The sequence below is a fragment of the Rattus norvegicus genome, chromosome 13, assembly GCF_036323735.1.
Source record: "Rattus norvegicus strain BN/NHsdMcwi chromosome 13, GRCr8, whole genome shotgun sequence".
Classification (NCBI taxonomy): domain Eukaryota; kingdom Metazoa; phylum Chordata; class Mammalia; order Rodentia; family Muridae; genus Rattus; species Rattus norvegicus.
Genome location: NC_086031.1, coordinates 98,459,310 through 98,476,850, shown reverse-complemented (window position 1 = coordinate 98,476,850; position 17,541 = coordinate 98,459,310). Strand labels below are relative to the sequence as shown.

Here is a 17,541-nt window from a genome sequence, read left to right as displayed (position 1 = left end):
AAGTTTTCTTTAAAGCTTTATTTATTTATATTATGTGTATGAGTACTCTATCTGCATGAACACTTGAATGCCAGAGGAGGGCATCAGATCCCATTACAGATGGTTGTGAGTCATGTTGTGGTTGCTGGGAATTGAACTCAGGACCTCTGGAAGAGCAGCTAGTGCTCTTAACCATTGAGCCATCTCTCCAGCCCTTGGGGAGGTTTTTAAGAATCTCAGAAGTTTGACTGTACACAATGGAACCATGAACATGGTCCTGGACCAACATGGGTAGAGTCTCTTGCTGGCTTGTGTCTATCTGTGGTGAGGGAGGATGTGCTCTGCCCATGAACTCCCTGACACACTCCTAGGGATATCTTCTATTGTAGGGAAGCAACCGTGTTTTCAAGATAGGTTGCAATAACAAAGGAACATTCTTGCATTGCTGGCCAAGAGTTGAACAGGTGTGTAAAACATGGCTTCAGATGTATTTCCAACCCTCTTTCACATGGTTCTGGAACCAACTGTGTTATCTGCTGTTGTCTTTCAGAATGACCCAGTAGGAAAAAAATCACTAATATTGGAGCATCTGGCTTTTCAGTGATGCTGTGGGATTTATACCTTATTGAGCATCTAGACTGAGGGGCCAATAGTTTCTATACAGCGGAATACCCACCATCAGGGAAACATGTCACCAGAGGAGGGAGTAATGACCCTGGAAGGTTTATGAGAGGAAGAGGTCAGGCGTCCTGCTCCATCATCCTCTGTGCCCTTCTCCAGAGACAAATTCTCTGAGCCTGGAACAGCGCTGGCAGGCAGGAAGCTCCAACCCTTGTCCCGCCTCTCTTTACCCCACACACCACTAGCATCAGAGGCGTGCACACCTGGCCTTTTAGTGTGCTGAGGACTCCACCTTAGGTCCTCAAGCTTGTACAGCAAGGGCTCTTACCCACTGTTCTATTGCCTCAGCCTTCAAAATACATGTCAGAGAAGCCGTTTGTCCTCCAGCCAAGACTCCTACTCCTCCCCTGACTCACGCATTCTTCTGGTCTTTCCCCATGTATTCTCCCTACTCCAAAAGCTCCTTCCTTTGTGGATCAATCTCCCAATTGCCATTTAACCCAACCAACCCCATGGTTCTTTTCTGCTGGCTATCATTCTTCTTAATCTCCTTGACCCCAATTCAAGGTAGTGGTTAAAATTGTGGGTTCTAAACTTTAGTGGTAGGGTTACCTCTGAAGGCAGGAGGAAGAGATGTGGTCAGAAAGGTTGCTCAGGGACTTCACTGTGTCTTAAATGAGTCTCTAAATGGGTATTTTTAGGGTGTGGTTCTTTATATTCTTGAGGAATAAAATAATTTCATAAAAGATGAAGGATGTGTCACTGGTTAATTGTGCCCCACAGCACATGGCACATCTTTATGGACTAGTTACCTTGTTTGTAGGAAATGACAACAGAACTTACCTCTCAGAGCACTGTGAAGTTTAAAAATGTAAAGCGATGCTTGCCAATTCTTGCTGAGAGACTTTAAATACATTTAGGGTTCCGTAAGTGTTAGTCACTGTATTTATGAACTCCTTAGAGAATGTTTTCAGATCTGTATAAGTTCATTCTCCATTTTACCCTGCCCAGATGGAAAATCTTTGCTAACCTTTTTTCTCTCCTGACAGCAGGCACCATGTACTATCCTTCTTCCCAGGAACCTAGCATGGGGCTGTGGACCTCAAAAGAGGTTGATAAACACATGCAGGCTGATTGATGGGGACGATTCCTTCAGAGATGAACTATGGAAAACTTCCATGCTTTTTCACTTATCCATGTCTGAACATCTACAGCAGAAACCTGTGCATTTCCGTCACTCTCCTCCTGCGATGTGACAGGAGTGCAGCCACCTTGGCGTGAGGTTGAAATGTATGAAGCAGCAGAAGACACACTTGTTCACAGGCCTTTCGAGGAACAGCCTCCCCCAACACCCTTTTTCTTGCCAATCCTGAAACAGCTCTCAATAATTCAACAAATATGATCATGCATCCCCTTTTCAAAACAGTGGTTTTAAAGGTTGCATTGGTTTGTTTTCACGATTTAAAAAAAAAACCTAGACTAACCTGTTGCTGCATACCCAAGTTTCAAGTGGTGACAATCCCCTTACTCTTGGCAAGATCCCATCATGAGCATCCTGAAGTCACTATATATGTCACACAGTGGCGATGGTTACCATCTCATCAGGAGCTGACTGTAGAGAACCCTGTCCTCCACTGCAACACGCTGCCCAAGCTGCTTTGGTAAAGCATCCCTACTTATATGAGAAAGCCAACCCAAACAAAGGGGATACTCAAATGGCCAATTGGCCTACTCTCTCCTGCTTCCGTGGCCAACAATGAAAATGGCATACCCTGGAGCTACATGATTCCAGGGGCCACTGCAGAGTTTGTCCCTTCCAGGGTTGGGCTTGGCTCATAGCCTCTCAAGACCGTAGAGGAGCCGCTATCGACGGTCAGGCCTAAACCCATCTCCAGGTGGAATTAACTTTATGGGAAAAGAATGAAATCTAACATGACCCAAATAAATCACACCTCATTTGAAATAGAAAATCAACAGTATTTAAGTCAACTCACTTAAGAAGCGACTACAAGAAGTATTTATGATAGAAAACGCAAATAAAAGTCAGGTATAACCAACTCAGAAAGCCCCGTAGGCTCTCACTTCCTCTACTCCTACACCGGGCCCATTTTCTAAATGGCATCCCAACTACAACAAAAACACAAACAGCCATCCAGGCAAGTACCACAAAGACCTTTGTGGCCTGGGGAATTCCGTGCAGTCGGGTCTGACTTCTGTCAATTATCCCAGATGCTAAACTAATTGGACTGATACTCAGATGAAACAACGTCTATCTATAAAGACAGGAAAAGCTCCCTTCTGTGACCAAAGCCATTAAACCTCAATTAGGAGACAGTCGGAGAAGGTGTGGATGAGTCTGGGGCAATTACAGGGCTTTGCCTGACAGCTCAGTTCCTGAAGCCTAGGCCAAAGCAGGTGACATGGAAATTTGATCTCCAGACAGCTGCAGACAGACCAGGCCAATTTCACTCTGTCAGTCAGACCTCCCCCACCGCAGCTAGAAGCTTTCTTCAGTCTATGGCCCTTGCAACCTAGTAAGTTAGCCTTGCTAGGGCCAAGCACATAGCCACCCAGCTAGGGCTGATGATCTACTGTGCTGTTTAACTTCTGCTGATTTGACTCAAACTAGAGTTGCCTGAGGACAGGGAACCTCAATGGAGGGAGGAGCGTTTCCATAGGACTAGCCTGTGGGCATTTTCTTGATTAATAAGTGATGTTGGAAGTCAGTCCACAGTGGGCGGTACCATCCCTACTTATATAGAAAGCAAGCCAAGCAAGTCGTGAAAGCAATCAAGTAGGCAGCATTCCTCCATGGTCTTTTTCATTTCCTGCCTTGAGTTCCTGCCCTGAATTCCCTAGAGGATAGACTCTAATCTGTAAGGTGAAATAAAGCTTTCCTCCCTAAGTTGTGATATAAGGGAGGACCGGCTTTTGAGGTGGTGTTAAGTAGCAATTTTTTTGAGTTGACAAAATCCCCCTTTCCCACCCCCAGAGGAAGCAACTTAATAAACTCACCTGTTGGTTTTGGTTATCACCTTACTTTATTTAGTATTGGTTTCCTATTTGGTGTGGTTTGATGTTGTTTACATCCAGGGATGGTGTCACACAATAGATAGGTTTATACCAACAATATGAAGAGAAGATTAACGGAGGCTGTCTTAGGGTTTTATTGCTGTAGAGAGACATCATGACCAAGGAAACTCCTATAGAAGCAAACATTTAATTGGGGCTGGATTATAGTTTCAGAGGTTCTGTCTATTATCATCACAGTAGAAGCATGCAGGTCGATATGGTTTTGGAGGAGCAGAGAGTTCTACATCTTGATCTGAAGGCAGCCAAGAGCAGACTGTCTGCAGACAGCCAGGAGGATACTCTTCCACACCACTGGGCAGAGCCTGATCACTAGGAGACCTCAAAGCCCTCCTCTACAGTGACACACTTCTTCCAACAAGGCCACACCTTCTAATAATGCCACTGCCCATGGGCCAAGCACATTGAAACCACCACAGAGACTGAGGCAAACCTGTACCTGCCTGGCTCTCCTTGTAGTCAGGAAGAGACACTGAAGCTCATGAGCTAAAGGGCTTCTATGAAGGTGACAGTGTAGTGTCCTGAGGGAGACTGCCCTAGAAGAGCGGTTCAAGCCATGACCACTATCAATGTGTTGGTAATGGCAAATTGCTATCATTTCCCTAAAGTTATCACAGAAAATGACCTCAACTAAATTTGTTAATAAATGTCTTAACTATAACCAGAAGAGAAATATCTATAAACAGTTGTCCTAGAATGAATGCAATATGTAAATAGGCAAATGAAAATTCCACTGGGAGATAAAACAGAGTGTCCATTTCGGGCCAGTGACATCACCAAGTGTGAGCTTGATAGTTCTGAGCAGATATGTTTGCTGATACAAAACAAGCTTTATTCTCTTATATGGTTCAACTTATTCACTGTTGGCTCCTCAGGTTGGAGTGGTGTGAACCTTTTGGGAGACTTGTCAAATATGGAGCCATTTCTCTTAGGCCTCTTATGTCCATGACCTTTCAGATTTCCTGGTGCAGCAGGTTTTCTTGAGCCTTGTGAGTATGACTGCTCAGTAGCCACTACCTACGTCCTCTTGGTGCTCAGCTCTGTGAGATCCATTTGTCTCTCTGGAAAGCACCCCTCTTTAACCTGCATCACAGTTTAAGAGAGCAGAGAATTTTCCAGAGTTCATCATGTAGCTATCTGATCTCTGGATCTTGCGAGCTTTCTGCCACTTCTTCTAAGATGTTCCCTGAACTTGGGGGGCAGTGAAGGTGTTAACATTGCTGCTCTTGTAGGGCTAAGCAGTCCATAGCCACTTAAGCTATGCCCCTTGACCAGTCGTGAGTCTCTGTGTTAAGATCTCCCGCTGCAGCTATAAGGTGAATTTGTATTATTTATTTGTTATTTATTGTTTAAGAATATCATAGATCTAGGAAATAGATTTTGATACTTATCCCACACTCTCTCCCCCAACTTCTCCCTAACTCTCCCCTAAAAGAACCCTTCATAACTTTCTGCCTTTTATTTTGGAACCTTTGAGTCCCTTTAGTGTTATCTGTATGTTCATGGGTGTGGGTCTGTCCACTGGAGCATGGGCAACCTAGCAGGAGCCAACACCCCTAAAGAAAAGTGACCCCTGACACTCAGGAGTCACCAACTGCCAAATATGCCTTTAGCTACTGGTGAGGCCTCATGTGCCCCTCCCACAATCCATCCCAGAATGCTGACTGACTTGATCATGAACAGGTCATGTGCAGCGACCACAGCTGCTGTGAGGTGATGCTCAGTGGTCCACAAGACAAGAGTTAGCAGATGTTTTAGAGAAATGTCCCCACCTTTGACAATGTGATCATGCACACACTGCTGGATCCTTCCTGTCAGACACATATGGTAGGGGTGTGGCGGTGCTTCAATCTCACGAGCTCTCACTTCACTGGGAGAGTTCTGCTGAGCTTAATTTCCTTGTATGTCTGACCCAGTAGCCACCAAAGTCTCTACTCTGAATTCAAAGTCCTGTTTCCTGCCTAGGCTTCCCTGCTGCATACCAGAGAAACCTAGTGTCACCACGGAGCTCATGGCTTGTTTGTCTGGCTCTTGGAATCTCAGCTAGTCTTTGTAATTTTATGATTCTTTAGTTTGTTCTCTCTCTGGTTCCCTAAAAGTGGTTATGAATATTCCCCACTGTTCTAAAACCATTAATATTGGTTGCTTCCTTTTTTTTAAATGTTTCTTATATAGGTATTTATATACACTTTATATACTTATATAGGAAACATATACATATATACATATGAGTATATATGTATATATGTATAAATATATGTAATATATATGTGTAATATATGTGTAATATTATAACTATCTGGATCTGCCTTTACTTTGATATTTATGTGTGTATGTGTGCATGTGTGTGCGCGTGTGTGTGTGTTATTGTGATTATTAGTACCTGCCCTTATTTTAGTATGTATGTGAGAGTATGTGTGTATATATATATGTATATATATATATATGGGGGTGCATATGTATAATATTCTAATGATCTGTACTTGCTCTTACCTTGGTATGTATGTATGTATGTATGTATGTATGTATGTATCTATCTATCTATCTATTCATATCTATATGTATATGTATGCGTGTATATGTGTAATATTGTAATTACCTATTCCTGCCCTTACCTTGTGCTCTCTCTCTCTCTCTCTCTCTCTCTCTCTCTCTCTGTAATATTTTAATTATCTGTACTTGTCCTTACCTTGCATTAGTGGATGGGATGTCACCTTTCCAGTCTGTCCTCTCTATCCCAGTCTGAATTCATTCCTGAGAACATGGGATCTTCACCAGAATCATTCAGGTTTTTTCTTTCATCTATAACATTCTAGTATTCCTGGTCAATAGTTGTGACCTCACCTGGTAACAAGGTCTAGTCTCCCTCTACTTCTTAATGCTTTTTTCTTGACCTTACATCCACATCAGTCACTCTCCTATTCATCCTTCTCATGGACAAAATCCTTAAAAGAATGACCAATGCTCTATTCATTTTTCCTGTGGTCATAATTCCTAAAACATGATTCTGACTTCCCTTCCAGTTCAGAATTCCCACTGGAAACGTGACTTTCAACTTCTCATATCCACCAGCAGTTGGTTTCAGAAAGGACTGCTCAAGATGTTTTCGATGAGGAACCGTCTCCTCACGCTATGGCTTCTCTTTGCACTCTTGGCGACATTTTTTAGCATCTGTCTTTGGGTGATCTTGTGTTTATCACATAAAGCACAATGTCCCCTGGTATCTTGTCCTTCACTTTCTTCTGATCTGCTTGGAAAGCACATTGCACTGATGCCTGCAGCTACACTGCTTGTACAGTGTCCCAGGTTGGTATGTGCCTGCCCAAGTCAATCTTGGGAGCTGGGCTGAGAGCCTACAGGTCTTATCCACTGGGCCGAGAGCCTACAGGTCTTATCCACTGGGCTGAGAGCCTACAGGTCTTATCCACTGGGCTTCCGCATAGTCTGTAACGTCCAGCATTGGCCTGGTCACACTCCTCTTATTCCTTCCTTTTCTTTTTGGTGTGGGAAATGATACCTATATGCATCTTGTTGAACAGCACAGAGACATGAGAAGTGCAGTAGACTCCTCTCACCCCATGTTCTCCTCAAGCAAAGGGTCATTACCTCTGTTGGTTCTCTCACCTTTTATCCTTCACCGCCACAGCTCGCATGACTAATTGAAAGCCTCCTCCTCATTTCTCTCTTGGATTGATGGAACACTCTGCTCCATGTTTGCCAGTAATGTACAGTCCTCATCTGAGTCCCAGAATCCTTCCAAACCACACATGCATTCATTTACTAAGTCTATCTCTGTCTCCTACCTAGAATCCACTAATCCCTATGGTTATTGAGATAAGATTCACATTCTACGTTCATATCATTCTGTTCTCCCTTTCCCAGCCAAGTAGATAAACTTACAATTTCCCAAATGTGTTGTGCTTTCTCTCAGCTTTGGGACTCTGCATACACTCTTTGCTTTCCTTAGAATCTTGGCTCTTTTCTTTAATGTCTGACTACTAATCTTCATTTTCTAGACATGAAGCACATAGCACTCTCTTAGGAATGCTTCGAGTCCCTGTCTAAGGCATTCTATAGATTCTCACTCATTCCCCTGAGCCCTTGATTCATTCCTTGAGAAAGATTGATTGAATCCAATCTATCTAGCTAGCTAGCTAGCTAGCTAGCTAGCTAGCTATCTATCATTTATCTATCAATCCAATTTATCTATCTATCTATCATCTATCTATCTATCAATCATCTATCATCTATCTGTCTATCTATCAATCATCTATCTATCAATCATCTATCATCTATCTATCTATCATCTATCATCTATCATCTACCTATCTATCTATGAATCATCTATCATTTACTTACATATAAATACCTATCTATAATTTATTTACTTATATTTACTTACCTATATACGAATATCTATCTATCTATCTATCTATCTATCTATCTTTCTATCATCTACCTACCATCTGTCATTTGCATCTATCAATCATCTGTTTGTCTGTTTATCATCTGTCTATTTATCATTTACCTACCGTTATAACCTTGCCTAATCAATCTGTCCATCTATATTATTAATCAATCATCTATCATTATTATGTTATCTAATCTTATCTCATCTGTCTGTCTATCATCTACCCTTCTATCTATGGTATGGAATTTATTTCTTGTGTTGAACAATTTATTAGGTAGTATCAGATGGTATTTGGTACCAGGAAAGCAATAATGACCAAGAGTCAACTCTTACTTAACTGCAGTATGAGACAATAAAGAACACAGTGGCTAAACCTGAGCCAGCCCTCTGTGAGCCCCAGGGCTTTCTGAGGAGCATGTGTATGGCTGATTTAACTGCTCCCCCTTCTGGTTGCCTCCTCTTCCTCCTCCACACTCGTTTCTATGTGAAGGAAGTCAGAGTGAGCTTGATAATAAAATCGTCTGCGTTTATAAATTTCCGTACTTTACAGCAATCTAACAACCTGTCTGTTACTGACGAGGAGATGCTGTGAAACTGATTAAGTGAGTTTGTGTGCTCAGCGGGATTTGTCCTACCCCATGAAATAATCAGATCAGACCCAATAGGGCTAGGAAGGCCAAACCCAAGAAAAAAGATGAGCAGATACTGAGCTGTATATCTAGATTGTTTTTTAATTTGTGCTTGCTCTGCTCCTTGAAGGCATTGCAGAAGCTTATAAAAATGTATGCAATTCAACATGGTAAAATAACATACATTATCAAGGGAATGGAAGTAGAAAGAAATAAGAAAAGGAATCTTGTAAATATGGGTTAAGAGTGGTCCTCCTGAGTACTAGAAAAAGACCATGAACTTTATCCTATGCTTCTTAACAGACCATATAAAGAGGGATCTGGATTAGTCATAGTAACCGGATCCCAAAGAACCCTTCCCATTTGTGTAGATACTGCTGCGAGATACGATGGACGGGGCTTAGGACAGGATCCTCCCAATAGCTGCAAGGCCAGACAGGAGAGCCTGTCTTACAGCGCCCTTTCTGTGGAGGGAGGCAGGGATGCAGAACACAGAGCAAGTCAAACAGAGCTGGTCCACAAGCAGAGAAGATCCCATGGCTTTCGAAAGCAGCCCTCAGAAGATGAAGTCCTTGTTCTGTGTAGGGGAATGTCAGGGCAGGGAGGTGGGAGGGAGTGGGTGGGTGAGGGAGCACCCTCCTAGAAGCAGGGGGAGAGGGGATGAGATAGATTTCTGGAGGGGAACCCAGGAAAGGGGATAATATTTAAAATGTAAATAAAAAATCCAATGAAAGAAAAAAATGTAAAAAAATATTAAATGTATTTTGGCTTGATATTAGGATGGAGAAAAAAGATCTTTTTTTTTTATTCTTCCAAAGTTATGTTTCTTAATTATATATCTAGGAGGTAGCCCATTCAGTTCACACAGTTTAATGATCAAACATCAGTTGGGTAATGGCTCAGTGGGCAAAGACCTCCCCAGGAGAATGTGAGTTCCAGAGCTCGTATCCTCAGGACCCATGCAGAAGCTGGGTGGGCCTGGCCGATACTCTGTAACCTAAGTACACAGGAGACAGAGACAAGGGATTCCTAGGGCAAGAGGGATGCCAAAATAGCAAGCTACAGGTGCACTGTACATGTGAGCATACACACAAATATGTACCTCTGCACATGTGCTCCACACATACAAACATGCACGTGTGTAGCTCACCACAAAAAAAAAGGAAAGGGGGTTGGGGATTTAGCTCAGTGGTAGAGTGCTTGCCTAGGAAGCGCAAGGCCCTGGGTTCGGTCCCCAGCTCCGGAAAAAAAAAAAAAGAACCAAAAAAAAAAAAAAAGGAAAAAATGAAAGAAAAAAAGAAAGAAAAGTGAGATATGTGGATTTTTTGCCCTTCTTCTCCCTGAGCTGGGTTGTCTAAAGAGACTGTGATGTTAGCACTCATCATTTGGATCTCTCGGCCAAACTCTAGAGTGTCTAACACAGTAGTAGGCAACATCCACTCAGGTCTTAAACTACTGGAATGAAATCTGTCTGTCTGTCTACCATCTACCTCTCTATCTATGATATGGAATCTACTTATGGTATGGAATTATTTCCACGTGGAAAGTCCAGCTTGGTCTCCTCAGCTCCGTTCCATACCGTTGTCATTCTCATCCCCAAACTAAGAACCTGAGATCAGAGTTTTATTTGCTGAACACGAAGATCAAGGAAGAAAGGAAGTGAGCTGCCAGCTCACGAGCACGGAGGCCCCGTGTATAAATTGTCCAGTTCTATATTAGCCTGCAACGTTAAGGCAACTGTATCTGAAAATCCTCCTCACAGTCTCATATTTGAGAACAGGTTCATGCCAGTACTGGTAATAGATCTGGAAAACAGATTTTCTCTGCCAGCAATTAAAGGGTAGTCCCTCTGTTATGCCAAAGATGCCCGCCTGGTCAAGATCCTCTAACAAAAGCCAAAGGTTTGACAGAACGAATAGAGAGTTACCCATGAGAGCCTCAAGAAAAGTTAATCTTGTGTTCTGCTAACTGTCTGTGGAAGGGAAAGTCTATTGCTGCCCCGCCCCCCCACCTCATTTATTCAGTTGACTGCTGTTTAATTGGCCCACTGCATGACCTCTTCGGCTTCTGCGGTAGACAGCATCTGGTGGGAGACACAGAAGAAGCTCACCCGGCATGTCTCCTGTCTCCTCAAACTTTCGAGATAGAAAGTCAAAGTTTGGAGCGATCCAAGTAGCTAATGGTTAGGAGATAGGACTGAGGTCTCCAGAGTGTCTTGTGTTTCCTATTAAGCACTCTGACACATGTAGGAGCAGTCTTTTGAACACGAGGGCTTAAAGAGAATGGCACATGGCTGTATATGAGGAGCTGAATCCTGCTTATAAATCACAGGAACGACAGCCTGAGGCTGAGCTATCACGGGTTCGTAAGTCTCCAAAGCATGGCCTGGGTAAGCCATTACAGATCCTGTCTCAGATAACTCTATGCCTCGGTGCTAAGGCACACCTCCCTAAAATCCACACCTTTGTCTCTTCCAGACTTTTTCTTTAAAAAAAAAAAATATTTTTCCTTTAGGTTCTGTGACCTGATCAAGGGTTAAAGAGGATCCCATAACCCACACCATACTAGAGGATCTGGCGACCTAGCGAACGAGGCCCGGGGGTCCCGCAAGCATTGCCGTCTCTCTGGGGGTCCCCTCATGACTCCGTCCTTACCTACGTAACCCTGGACCAAGGCTGGAATCTCCACCGCCTCATTATCACCCTCGGCCTTGATTTTGATATCGAGAAACCATGGCGTGATTTCAAGGCTAAACTGATCCAAACCGGGGCCTTCACATGTTTTTGGACAGAGTTCTTTGTGAAGGTTATTTTTGTCATGAGAATGATTAATGTCATGTGTTGGCCACGGAGAGACTAGTGTACCCCTGTGGGAGGAACTTGGCAGAGAAATGGAGCAGAGCCCAAGTTAATTTTAGAAATCTTCAATGTTGCAGGGGGCGACAAGGGAAACTCGGTTCTGCCAAGGATGAACTAACTACCTGAGAACATTAACCCCCAAAGGAAAACTTTTGCATCTGGCCTCTCTCCTTCTTTGTTCCTTGTTCCTCAGTAACAGGAAGCCTGCCCTTCAGCATGTCCGCCCACCGCATGCTCACTGCTCCGCCTTCCTCTGTTGAGGATGATGGAACAGATGGGCTCCTTCAATGACAGAGAAAGTGAGTGAATTACTGAAGTATTGAGATGGTTTGTGTATGCTTGGCCCAGGGCGTGGTACTATTAGGAGGTGTGGCCTCGTTGGAGGAAGTGCGTCACTGTGGGTGTGGGCTAGCTGCCTGGAAGTCAGTATTCTGTTAGCAACCTTCAGATGAAGATGTAGAACTCTCAGCTCTATCTGCACCATGCCTGCCTGGATGCTGCCATGTTGATACCTTGATGATAAAGGACTGAACCTCTGAACCTGTAAGCCAGCCCCAATTAAATTTTGTTCTTTGTAAGACTTACCTTGGACATGGTATCTGTTTACAGCAGTAAAACCCTAATTAAGGCAAGTATGATAGTTTGATTTCTGTTGCTGTGATAAAACCCTCTGACCAGGGCTGTAGAGATGGCTCAGTGGTTAAGAGCACTGACTGCTCTTCCAGAGGTCCTGAGTTCAAATCCCAGCAACCACATGGTGGCTCACAACCATCTGTAATGAGATTTGAAGCCCTCTTCTTGTGTATCTGAAGACAGCTACAGTGTACTTATAATAAATAACTAACTAACTAAATAAATAAATAAATAAAAACTTTTTAAAAATTATTTAAAAAAACCCACTCTGACCAAAATTAGCATAGGGGAGGAGAATTTTTTGGCTTACACCAGGTCATAGTGCACCACTGAAGGAAGTTAGGTTAGGCACTCCAGCTTGACTTGAATCAGAAACTATGGAGAGCACTGCTTGATGATTTACTTGTAGACTCATGCTTGCTAGCTTTCATACAACAGGTTGCCTAGAGAATGGTGCTGCCCACAGTGTATCAGTTAACAATCAAAACAATCCTTCATAGACATGCACACTGGTCAATGTGATTTGGGTGGTTTCCAAATTGAAATTCCCAGACAACTCTAGACTCTGGCAAGTTAATAATCAAAACTAAATATGACCTGTACTGATAAATCAGATTGGACAATGAAAAATTATTTGAGAGCCAATCAATAACATATAAGGATAAAACAAAGACAAATAGCTGACGTTAGAGAGAGAGAGAGAGAGATTGAAAATTGAAGAATAAATAGAAAAAAAATGTAAGTAACTTTGGGAAGAGTTGGAAGGGAGTTTCAACCAAAACAAAGACAGATTTCAATGACCAAGAATCAATCAAAGAATAAAAAAGAAGTTTAGGAAATTAATAAAATGATTGTCTGATTACCAATTTCCGAAAGAGAAAGACAGGGATCTTGTAATATAGCAAACCTAAAAGAATATATTAGTGATTGATAATATATTAATATATTATTAATGGGGGAGGGCTGGAGAGATGGCTCAGTTGTTAAGAGCACTGGCTGCTTTTCCAAAGGTCCTGAGTTCAATTCCCAGCAACCACATGGTGGCTCACATCTATCTGGGATGGTATCCGATGCTCTCTTCTGGTGTGTCTGAAGACAGCTACAATGTACTCACATATATTAAATAAATAAATAAACCTTTTTCAAAAAATGTAATAGGGGAAACTTTTCTAGAGTGTACAGCAAAAGGATTCACAAAGATCATTCGAAAAGAAATATGCAACATGAAATTGGTGACAATATGGCAACCCTAGAATAAAAACAAAATTCTAGGTTATTTTAACTAAACTTCAAGAAGGGGAACAGTAATGAGTGTAGACTGGCAACACTATAGCTTTCAAGAAAAGTAAGGACAAGATACTAAATTTTTAAAAATTTGAAATATCAAAGATAAACATTGAATTTCTAGGTATAAAAAGTAGAAAGTGGTTTAATTAAAGCAGTGGTTCTCAACCTTCCTAATATTATGACCTTTAATACAGTTCTTCATGTTGTGATGATTCCTCATAACTGTATATCTATTAATGATAGATATGCAGTTATATTATCAGTATAACTGTATAGCTATTTCTGCTACTGTTATGAGTTGTAATGTAAATATTTGTGTTTCTCATGGTCTTAGGTGACCCCTTCTATGAAAGGGTCATTCAATGCTTAAAGGCAATCATGATCCACAGGTTGAGAACCACTGGTTTAAGTCATTTGAGTTAAAAACCAGAACCTCGGAGAAGAGAGGAAGAGAAAACTAGAGGCATCTGACTTCTGTTTTGACAACTTAGCACTCACAGGATCTTAGACAGGAGACCAAACCTCACAACGTCTTGTTTCCTTCCCTAAGGTTGTTGTAAATATTGGGATTCAAAATACAAAGGTACTGTGACAGGCTTGGTGTACTGTAAAGTATTCATATCTGTTTGTCTGTCAGCTATTAATCAAGACTATTTGCCAATAGAGAAAATAATAATAAACATATTTTGTTTAATATTTTCATGATTTACTTTAATTTTTCAAAATTAAATTTTATGTGTATGAGAGTTTTGTCTAAATGTGTGTATCTATGTATCATAAGCATCCAGGGAGGGGCAATGGATTCATTGGAATTATAGTTACAGACCATTATGAGCCACCACATGGGTGCTGGGGGGTGGGTCATGCTAAGGTACTCTACAAGGGCAACCAGTACTCTTAACTCCTGAGCCATTTCTCTAGCCTCTATTTATTTATTTTTGAGGCAGGATCTTGATGTCATTTCTAGCTGTTCAAATAATCCTTCTGACTCAGGTTTATCAGTACTAGGACTAGGACTATTTACATGAGCAACTGTGCCTGGAAATAATACACAACTTCAAATGACAGAAATGAGTACAGACAGATCACTACTACAGTAAATGTGAATGGGTCAATTTTTCACATTAAAACAGAGTCCTAAATTGAATATTGCTACCATGCTAATTCCTGGAGAACTACCTAAAATAAATGTTATCAAACCATTAGAAATGAGTATACTGGGCAAATTGAGTGATAACCAGTAAGAATAATAAGACCCAAATGAACACTACTACATTAACATTTGCATTTATTTACTGAACATCAATGAATTGTCAGGGGTTACAAGAATGCTTGGATTGTCAGGCGTTACAAGAATGCTTGGATTATGGCACTCGGCAAACACATTTCTTGCCTTTCAGGAACTTAAGTCTAGCAAGAGAAGCTAGCATATTTACGTGTGGATGTGTACGTACAGCTGGCAGTGGTTGGAGAGAAAGGAGGAGAAGAATGGAGAGTATTTTGGCAGAGTAGGGGAGGATACCTTTCTAAAAATATTTGCCTGAATGGGGAGAGCATGTCAGGTGACTCTCGGGGTGAGGATGGGCAGGAAAGAGTCAAGAATATGATGCCTCCTCTCTAAACAGTGTGAATAGGAAACAACGCCTCTGAGTCTGTAACAAGCCCCTCAGATAGCACATGGAAAAAAATCTGCTGAAATTTTCAGAGAAATCTAGAAATATGGGTGAGTGAAATGTGGGATGATGTCACAGGTGAGGCAGGTACAAGATAGAATGAGGCCTGTCATTGGACGAGAAGGAAGGATGGGCGGGAGAAAAGTTTGAAGGAAGAGGAGGAGACTGGATTGGAAGAGGAGAGAGAAGTGGGGCAGGGAGAGAGTGGAAGCTGATGTTAAGATCCCACGCTGTACCTTTACAGGTTGTTATGAATGTTCTTGAGGGATGGATGTGTGCAGGGCTTTGTATGATTAGGTGGGCAATTACATCATATCAATTGAATCAAAAGTTATTGTGTTGTGTGTTCTTTCTTGTGGAGAATTGAGTTGGGAGAGTGTGCGGCTGCTAGTCTGGGTTGCCTTGGAGTTGGGATGTGTGCTTCTGGCATGGAAACCTGCAGTGAGAGCTAGATAGGTAGAGAGATTGCAGCCAGGCTCAGAGAGAGGCCTTGGGCAGTATGATATGGGATGGAGCAAAGTGAATGAGAGGCTTTGCTGACTGAGACTAAGATATCTAGCAGGTATCTTGAGACACTGTGGAGACAGACCTAGTGAGGGAAATGGCTGTTTTATTTTTTATATTTTTACAACAACATGAATTACTTCAACACTGTCCATGATTGAAAAATGCCATCATAGCATCGAATATATATGTTTAATAGTTGAATTAACAGTATCGGTTAAATATGTGTATGTGACTAGTTAACCAGGACACAGGAAACATATTTTTTCCTAGCAGATTTGGAGTATGTCTTAAGAATGAGCTACAAATGACACAAATAAATTTAGGAATGAAAACCAATAACTAGGGCCTAGAGATATGGCTTATCAGTTAAGAGTTCTTGCTGCTTTTCCAGAAGACCCAAATTTTATTCATAGCACGCTTGCTGGGCAACTCACAAGTACCTGTAACTCCAGCTTCATGGAATTTCATGCCCTCCTCTGGCCTCTGTGGGCATCTGTATGTATGTGTGGCCTTCATGCACACACATACACATAAATAAAGCTACTCTTGACATAAGAGAAATAAGTGGACAAGCTTTGACCATAATTTAATAAAATGTCACTTTCTTAAAAAGTCAAGTGTTAAAAATGTAAGATGTTTATATGATAATTTTCTAACTAAAACTTGGTTAAAATATATTAGAATTACCTATAATATACGCACATATATGCAAGTGACCACATTTAATTTGTATGGTGGTATTCAAATGTAAATATCAGTATTCCAGTGAATAACCGGTTATTTACTCATGCTTTCAGAAAACCAGTGTCACACAGAGCAACTGTTCAATTAGTGACAAAGAAATGGGAAGATAAGCCCACGAAATGCAAATAAAATATAAAGAATAAAAGCAGAAACTAATGGAAGACATGCCCATAAAATGAATAAAAATGATAAGACTTGCAATCGAAGTATCTTTTTCCTAAAGAAGATCACTAAAACAGATGGATTCTGAGCTGTTTAAAGCTAAAACATGCCACAAATCACGTCGTGAAGGAGCAAAGAGAAAACTATAGACCCTGAAGAGCTGAAGCTTGAAGGAGTATGTCCTGCTTTTACCGAGGTAGAACCATGCTGTAAATGAAGCTCATGGTGTTCTGTGAAAATAGAGAAGGAACCCTGACTCCAGAAGATCTGTTCAACTGGGAAAGATAAATAATCAAGAAAGGCAAAGCAATTGGGAGAGACCCACCATCCACTCCTCTGTGGGAAAGTTCAAGGTCATTTTCTTGAAAAGTTCTAGCATATGTTTTTGTAGTAGTAGTAGTAATAGTTGTTGTTGTTGTTGTTATATAAATCCTCAGAGCATAGAAAACTACAGAGAATTTTTCATCTTTTTTCTTTATTTTTGAGACGGGGTCTCATTGCATATCCCAGGTTGGCCTGGAGCCCAAGCAAGTCTCACATCTTATATTGATAATGTTCCTGCCTCTGCCTCCAGGTACAATAATTACAAGCACATACTACCCTGCTGGGTTTCGGGTCATTTTATTCTTTCTCTTTGGGAGAGGGGTGCAGAGTGCATACAAATGAGTGCCCATGTGGAAGCATGAAGTTGACATTGGGAATCATTCTCCATAGGGCTTCCTCCTATTCAGTGAGGGAGGGTCTGTCCATCAAACCTGATGTTCCTTTCCCGGATATTACTTTTCTTTCTTGCCAGCTTGCTTTGAGTTTTTCTCCCCTTAGCATGATGCTAACTCTTGGGGCAGGGGCATTACCCTCTGTCTCCACCATCGTCTGCTAAAATCCCAGGTGGGTTGCCATGACCAACAGGCATTTATATGAGCTCTGTAGGTCCAAATTATAGTCCT

At 41.7% G+C, this 17,541-nt stretch overlaps 1 long non-coding RNA gene across 1 annotated transcript; it reads left to right on the top strand.

Moving 5' to 3' along the window:
* The first annotated feature begins 11,134 nt into the window (after nucleotides 1–11,134).
* On the top strand, nucleotides 11,135–17,195 carry LOC134481632 (uncharacterized). Its single transcript, XR_010057335.1, has 2 exons — nucleotides 11,135–12,131; nucleotides 16,486–17,195. It is a non-coding gene; the product is annotated as an uncharacterized LOC134481632 (long non-coding RNA).
* Nucleotides 17,196–17,541: the final 346 nt, after the last annotated feature.